Source organism: Neolamprologus brichardi, chromosome 14 (genome assembly GCF_056152115.1).
Source record: "Neolamprologus brichardi isolate AB-2024 chromosome 14, ASM5615211v1, whole genome shotgun sequence".
NCBI lineage: Eukaryota > Metazoa > Chordata > Actinopteri > Cichliformes > Cichlidae > Neolamprologus > Neolamprologus brichardi.
Genome location: NC_142117.1, coordinates 415,797 through 422,500, shown reverse-complemented (window position 1 = coordinate 422,500; position 6,704 = coordinate 415,797).

The following is a 6,704-nucleotide window of genomic DNA, read 5'->3' as shown; positions in this document are numbered from 1 at the left end:
TTAAACCTCGAATCCCTGGTTTTGACACATGGTCTCTCCCATGAGTCAACTCATCAGAACTGGGAGAATAACAAAAGGAAAGGTTAGTTAGACACGTTCTCAGACAACATCAGGGCTTCTCCAGAGTAACTTCACTCTAGCCCTGTAAACTCTGTGTTAGAGAATAAAATCAGCATTAATGGTAAGTGTTTCTAACACTGGGCTCTGCCTGGAGCCTGCATCCACCCCACGATTACCCAGAAACCAAAATCAGTGAGTAAATACAAACTTCACACCTACAAACAGCTGTAGGTCATAGGAGTAATCAGGCATCCAACACAGACACAAGTGTGCCCTGTGCAGTTTATTTCCCCAAATCATTAAAACACTACTGTTGCCATAATTTTCCCAAACCATGGATCATCCCATGTGTTTAATCAAAACTACTGTAACCAGTGACTTTTCTTAAGTAATGTCACTCACTTGTTTTAAACACTGTGGGCTCAACACCTTAAAATGAATAACGAGCCCCACACTAAGATGTTCTGTAATCACTGCACAACCTGCTTCATTTCACTCGTGTCCTCCTGTGAGACGCCAAAACCCTGAGAGGAAAAACATTAGCAGTGGAGTGACCTCGCAGGTCGCTGGATCAGCAGATTCCAGAGCTGCTGTACATCATGTGGTCAACCCTCCATGTCTGTGAAAGGAGGGATACTGATCTTAACACAGTATGTGTTTCACATTGAATACACATTTTCCCACTGTACAGTGTGTTACTGTAACCAACAAGCAGCCAGTAAAACCAGTTTCCTCCACACTAAATCAGTAACACAGAAAAGTAGCAGCTAAAGGGTCCAGTCTGCAGGCCCCACCCACACTCATGTGGACTCCAGTCTCCCTCCTCTGGTCTCTGTCGTCCTCTTGCTCCTGCAAAACAAGCAAACAAAAACACACACATCCACCTTTGTTCACTGTTTGGGTGGAGCAGGCATTAGCAGTGACTAATCCTAAAATAGTTACCGTCTTCTGTTTCACGTCCGTCACACTTACTCCACATCATCAGTCCATCATCAGTTCATTCATATGCATTCATACCGATCTCTGCTGATAGTGGAAAACTGTGCATGAATTTAACTTCCACTGACAGCAATATTACGTCCTTCCAAAATAAAAACAATTCTTGTTGCTGATATGGTCAGCGTCCTCGGTAGGTGAATTTCCTCAGAAGCCCATTGTGATCTGGAGAAGCTCACCTTATATTTGCTCTCAATTAAAGAATTTTATAGCGCAATCTTGCAGGCCTGCTTTTAAATCATCAACACACAAAATATCACCCCAGAGGGATGATACCTGGCAGGTTTTTTGCAGGTGCACCATTACAAAAAACAAACAACATATTAGGCCGGACATGTCTAAGTGTAAAAATAACAAAAACAAACCCAAGTCTAGAAAAAGAAAACAACCCAAACCTAACTGGCAGAATCAGCCGGGTACTGAAACCAAACCCCAAAATCTGCCTGAATAAAATCACAGATACTTTCATGCTGTAGGGGTTAGAGCCTGCCATGCAGAGCTGCAGTCACTGCTTCTGCCTTTAATTAATAACTGATGCTTACATGGTCTGAAATCAGACTTAAGAGTCACTGCCTCTGTTCATGTTCCCCACATCATATTTACTGGTTGCCCACAAGTGCTCCAGAATATCACACAATCCTGGAAAGTCTGGGGCCAACCAACATAGATCCACCTGCTAAACACACAGAGAAACTCCCCCCTTTTTATTAGCAGCTGCTCAGTTCACACAACACTAATGTTCACCATTAAACTCTTACTAAACACTTCAATGTTTTATCACTGGAATGTGAACTTCTTCCCCAGGTCTGTGCTTTTGCACTTATTTTTCATTTTCACAGACCCGATCATTTCATTTAGCTTTTCTCCAAAAGTAAACGTGTAACATGTCGTCATGTATTTCACAAAACAAGTTTGTTCTTATGTATTCAGAGGTGTGTATCTGGGTGCAAGCTTCACCCACACATCCGAAACAGGAAACTCAACCCTCTGCTACATCTTATTCACTTGTTTTATCATCCAGTATCTCTCCCTGATCTAGTAACAATCAACTAATTTGCATATCAGCTCATAACCCACTAAGCTGACAGGACAACAGAGATGCATGTTCAAAATATTATCACAAAAGAGAATTTCCTTCATACAGTAAATCACTTGTGCTGCACCAATCAAGCAGAAAGCATCTCACGATTTACTATATTAACAACCAAATGTATTGTCTGATCACTGGTCGGTCAAACCAGAATCTTTTTTGTGTCCTGCAACCTTGAGAGTTCATTGTCAGCAGTGGATAAATTCAGCATTTGATAACAAGTGTCTGTTAAATTTACACTATTTTAACACTGATGAGAGACAACAAGCTGATCTTCATTGCATGTGTGTTAGTAGGCAGGTTCAATGCATCTGTGTGCAGTGGATTCAGCAGGGCATGTTCTTAAAGCTGCCGTTGCAGATCCGTTGCAGTGCCTCTCTTGGTTCTTTTAAAAATTCCTGCATGTGTGAGTCGCTGAAGCACACCCTGCAGTGTTTGAAAACAACGGTGGGACTGAGGCAATTTCACCTCAGGATGGCCAGTCACTGTGTGTCCGTGATTCAGCAAAACTCATACTCACCGGAGGAATCCTGCCGACAACGCCAAATTGTTGTGGAAAATTTAACAGCAACCTGCAACACACCCAGTAAGCTTGATTTGAAGTGGGTTTAATAAACACACTGCAATGTGGAGAGAGCATCCCAGTGAAACACCAGGACCATCTCTGAATTGTGGCCACCGCCCTTACATCTTATATACAGACACACAGACAAAGAACATCCACAGACTCTCACATGTTGGTCCCTCTCAGGGGGGCTATATCTTCTCCCTCACAGAGAGAATTATGACCTTGTTTTCTGCTTGGCTGTCACCTAAAGATTTACATCCCTGATAAGCAGAAGGAGTCTCACTATCTGTTTAACCTCTCCCATTACAACGGCCTCACTGTGTTAACTTTCCACATGCATGTAAACTAGTGACAGGAGTGCTCTTACTATAGTAAAGGCAGAAAGTGATATTACTATAACTAATGTGATGTGATTAAATATGTGATTGTGGTGGGGCGTGGTCTGCAGGTGCGTCCGCATGGCACCGCAGTGTTAAAACACGGGGACTCAGGGGTTGGAGGGTGTTGTGGTGAGTGTAAATAAAGATGGCTCTAAATGATACGCCGTGGTCCCGCCGTGCCTTATTCTCGCCACATTGGTGCCGAAATCCAGGAGCCTGAGCAGGGTCAGTGCTCTGTGCAGCTGCAGTCTGCTTCATGTGTGCCAGAGGCCCTTGTGCCTGCTGGTTCTCTGACTGTTCTTCAGCCTTCATTCTTCGCTGGGGGGTCCAAGGAGCCCATCCATCACCACCACCTGCGGTTTCCACGCCGTCGCCTGCAGCTTCATCCTCATCTGCAGCTTCATCCTCGCCTGGTCCAGCCTCATCCTCATCCACGCCTGCAGCACCAGCATCAGCACAACCCTCGCCTGCAGCCTCAGCTCCAGCCTCGCCTGGTACTGCGGCTGCCATGCTGCCATCCTTTCCATGTCTTCGACCTCAACATCGCCGGCCATTTTCTAGGCCACTGGTTGGACGTCATCGCCATTGTGGACATCCTCCGGAACAGTGTCGCCGCCGCTGCTTTCCCCGCGGCCGGCCTCTAGATTTGTGTCGCCGCTGCCTTCCGCATGGTCGGTTTTTGGATTTGTTTCTCCACCGGCGCCTTCCACACAGCAGCCTCCGGACCTGCTCTGTCGCTGCCACTACCTTCGGTCGGCCCCCGGATTTGGTTTGCCTGCGTTGCCGCCGCCTGAACTGTGTCTATGCTCTGCTGCTTTTGCGCAGCTGACCCAGAACTGGAATTTGGATTTTTGTGCCGTCGACCTCGGGCCGACCCCTGAGTTACCTTTTGATGGACTTTTGTACCGTCATCTTTCAAGTTGACCTTGTGGACTTTATGTGAACTATTCCCTGACCTCTGGTGATTTTTCTGTTTTGAACTGTTTCATGGGCTCCTGTGTGTGTGTGAGGGACATTTTGTTTTGGGTTCCTGGAGCTCCTCTTTTTGTTTTGGTCCGTCCTCATGTTTTCAGATTTGTTTATTAGTTTTCCCAGTTTAGGCTTTTCGCACCCCAGCCAGTACCTGCATTTTGGATCCTTTCCTCACTACACCACATGACTGCTGCCCCAGCCGTGACATTAGTTTTCAAGTAAGACTGGTTTCTGAGTTTCACAGCTGGGGTGGACGAGGCCAAGCATCAGGCTTTCAAATGAATTAAAGGTCTGTCTTGGTCTTTGGTTGATTAATAGGCTCCTGTGGAAGATCGGTTCAGATGTGGATACTGTATTGTTCTTTCTTTGTAAATGTTTAAGTTGTTTGTTGCTGGTTTTTAGTTTGTTTTTTGTCTTTTTGGAAGCAGACACAGTCTCTATGGAGATGGGTTTTTGGGGGGGTAGCAGGAGGAGGGAAGCTGCAGAGAGGCGTGTAAGACTGCAACTCTGCTTCCTGGTCCCAACTCTGGATAGTCATATTTTGAGGGGTTTAATAAATTTGTCCATATTTCTAGAAATGAGAGCTGCTCCATCCAAAGTGGGATGGATGCCATCTCTCCTAACAAGACCAGGTTTCCTCCAGAAGGTTTGCCAATTATCTATGAAGCCCACATCGTTTCTGGGACACCACTCAGACAGCCAGCAATTTAAGGAGAACATGCGGCTAAACATGTCACTCCTGGTCTGATTGGGGAGGGGACCAGAGAAAACTACAGAGTCCGACATTGTTTTGGCAAAGTTGCACACCGATTCAATATTGATTTTAGTGACCTCCGATTGGCGTAACCGGGTGTCATTACTGCCGACGTGAATTATGATTTTACTGAATTTACGTTTACCCTTAGCCAGCAGTTTTAAATTTCCTTCAATGTCGCCTGCTCTGGCCCCTGGAAGACAACTGACAGACAATAACAACTCTGAACAAAGAAAACATGTTCATACATTCATGTCTTTCTGTTATAAAACTACAAGGGCTCTGTTGTTAGCCCTGCAGTCGGCTTGCCCGCCCCGACTCTCGCTCTATGGCTGCTGTGTGCAGAGTTAATTCCCTCAAAAGATTTACAAATGTGTGCAATATGATCCAGAAACGTGAAGTTGCCTCTACAAATGTCTACAATGAGTGTGTTACATTTTTAACCATTTTTGTGTGATGTTGTAAATTTTACTGTAACTTAAGGCAAAATAAGCAAAAAACACAGTGCAGTTCAAAACTTTAGTTTTGTTTTAGACCAAATCCCTTATACAGTAACCTCCAAAATAAAAGCTTTCCCCAGGCCGCACGTGTGACAGTACAGCTTATCATGTATGATGTAGTGTTGTGCGTATAGATAGATAGATAGATAGATAGATAGATATAGACAGAGATATCTTTGAGAGATATTATATATATATGAGATAGATAGATAGTAGCAATGTATTTTATTTCTTTACCTTTTTCTAAACAGCCTCCACCACTCTGCAGTCTGCCCCCAACCCACTACTAGCAACCATCATGATGCTCTGGCCAGCTACCGGCTCCTTTCGCCAACCTACACAGCAAACTGTCTGCGTTCAGTGCCTTCTCTAACAACAGTATGCTTTGAAACAATGAGCTGCATCACACTTACATTGTAATCTTAACTTCAAAACACTAATTTATGCTGCTGAGTATCATCTTATTTTGCTTTTTTAGATTCCAGAGAGTCTGAGGCCAGTTCTAAAATTTTGTACTTTGACATTTTACATAGACTTTCATTTATTTGTGAACGGGCTAAATTCTAAACAGTTTTAGCAGATTGAACTACTTAAACATGAATGCAAAATGTGAAGCCATCACTTATGAATATCGTTGTTTTTCTCATCACAATGCTCATCCAGTTTATCAGAAGCCAGTATTTGTGTTATTGTTGTTTTTAACAGATGCAGCCTTCCAAAAACGTATAACCATGATGACAGAGCTGATCAGAGAAGTCAGGGACCTCCGTGAGGAGTTCAGAGCCTCTGTTAATCCTGCAGCACTGACCCTGTTGATGCCGGTGTATTGCCTCTGGATTAGCCGTTTAACAACATAGATGAGATGAACAATGCAGAGGCAACTCTGCAATGACTAGAGGCAACTGAAGCAATGGTCAGTTCTTAAAGGTTAGGGGACCCAGAACTTTAAAAATTGTCCAAGTTGGTTAAACTGCTTAAAAATGGCCTTGTGCTGTATGTTCTGCTTGAATATACAACAGCAGGCTCTCGTTGGAAGATCCAACAAATCGGAATAGAGATACATTTCACTGCAAATAGTTTGGCTTTTATTTTATCTCTAGAAAATTAGGCTTTGAGCTATTCAACTAATGGCTCTTTGGGAATCGGTGAAGCAGCAGTTTGCTGATTTCTGCCTTGTGACTTTCATATTAATCAGCTAGTAGTGTAGATGCTTTCTCCCTGCTGAAGACAATTGACAAGAGGTTATTCATATTTAAGCTCTAATTTGGTCTTTTTTTCTTCTTCGTTTTGTCTGTTTTTGTCCTAGTTGGCCCAACTCGACAGGTAAACGCTGTTTCTGAGTTTGTCTTTCCCCAAGCAGTGCAGAAATGTCTCTGCTACGCTC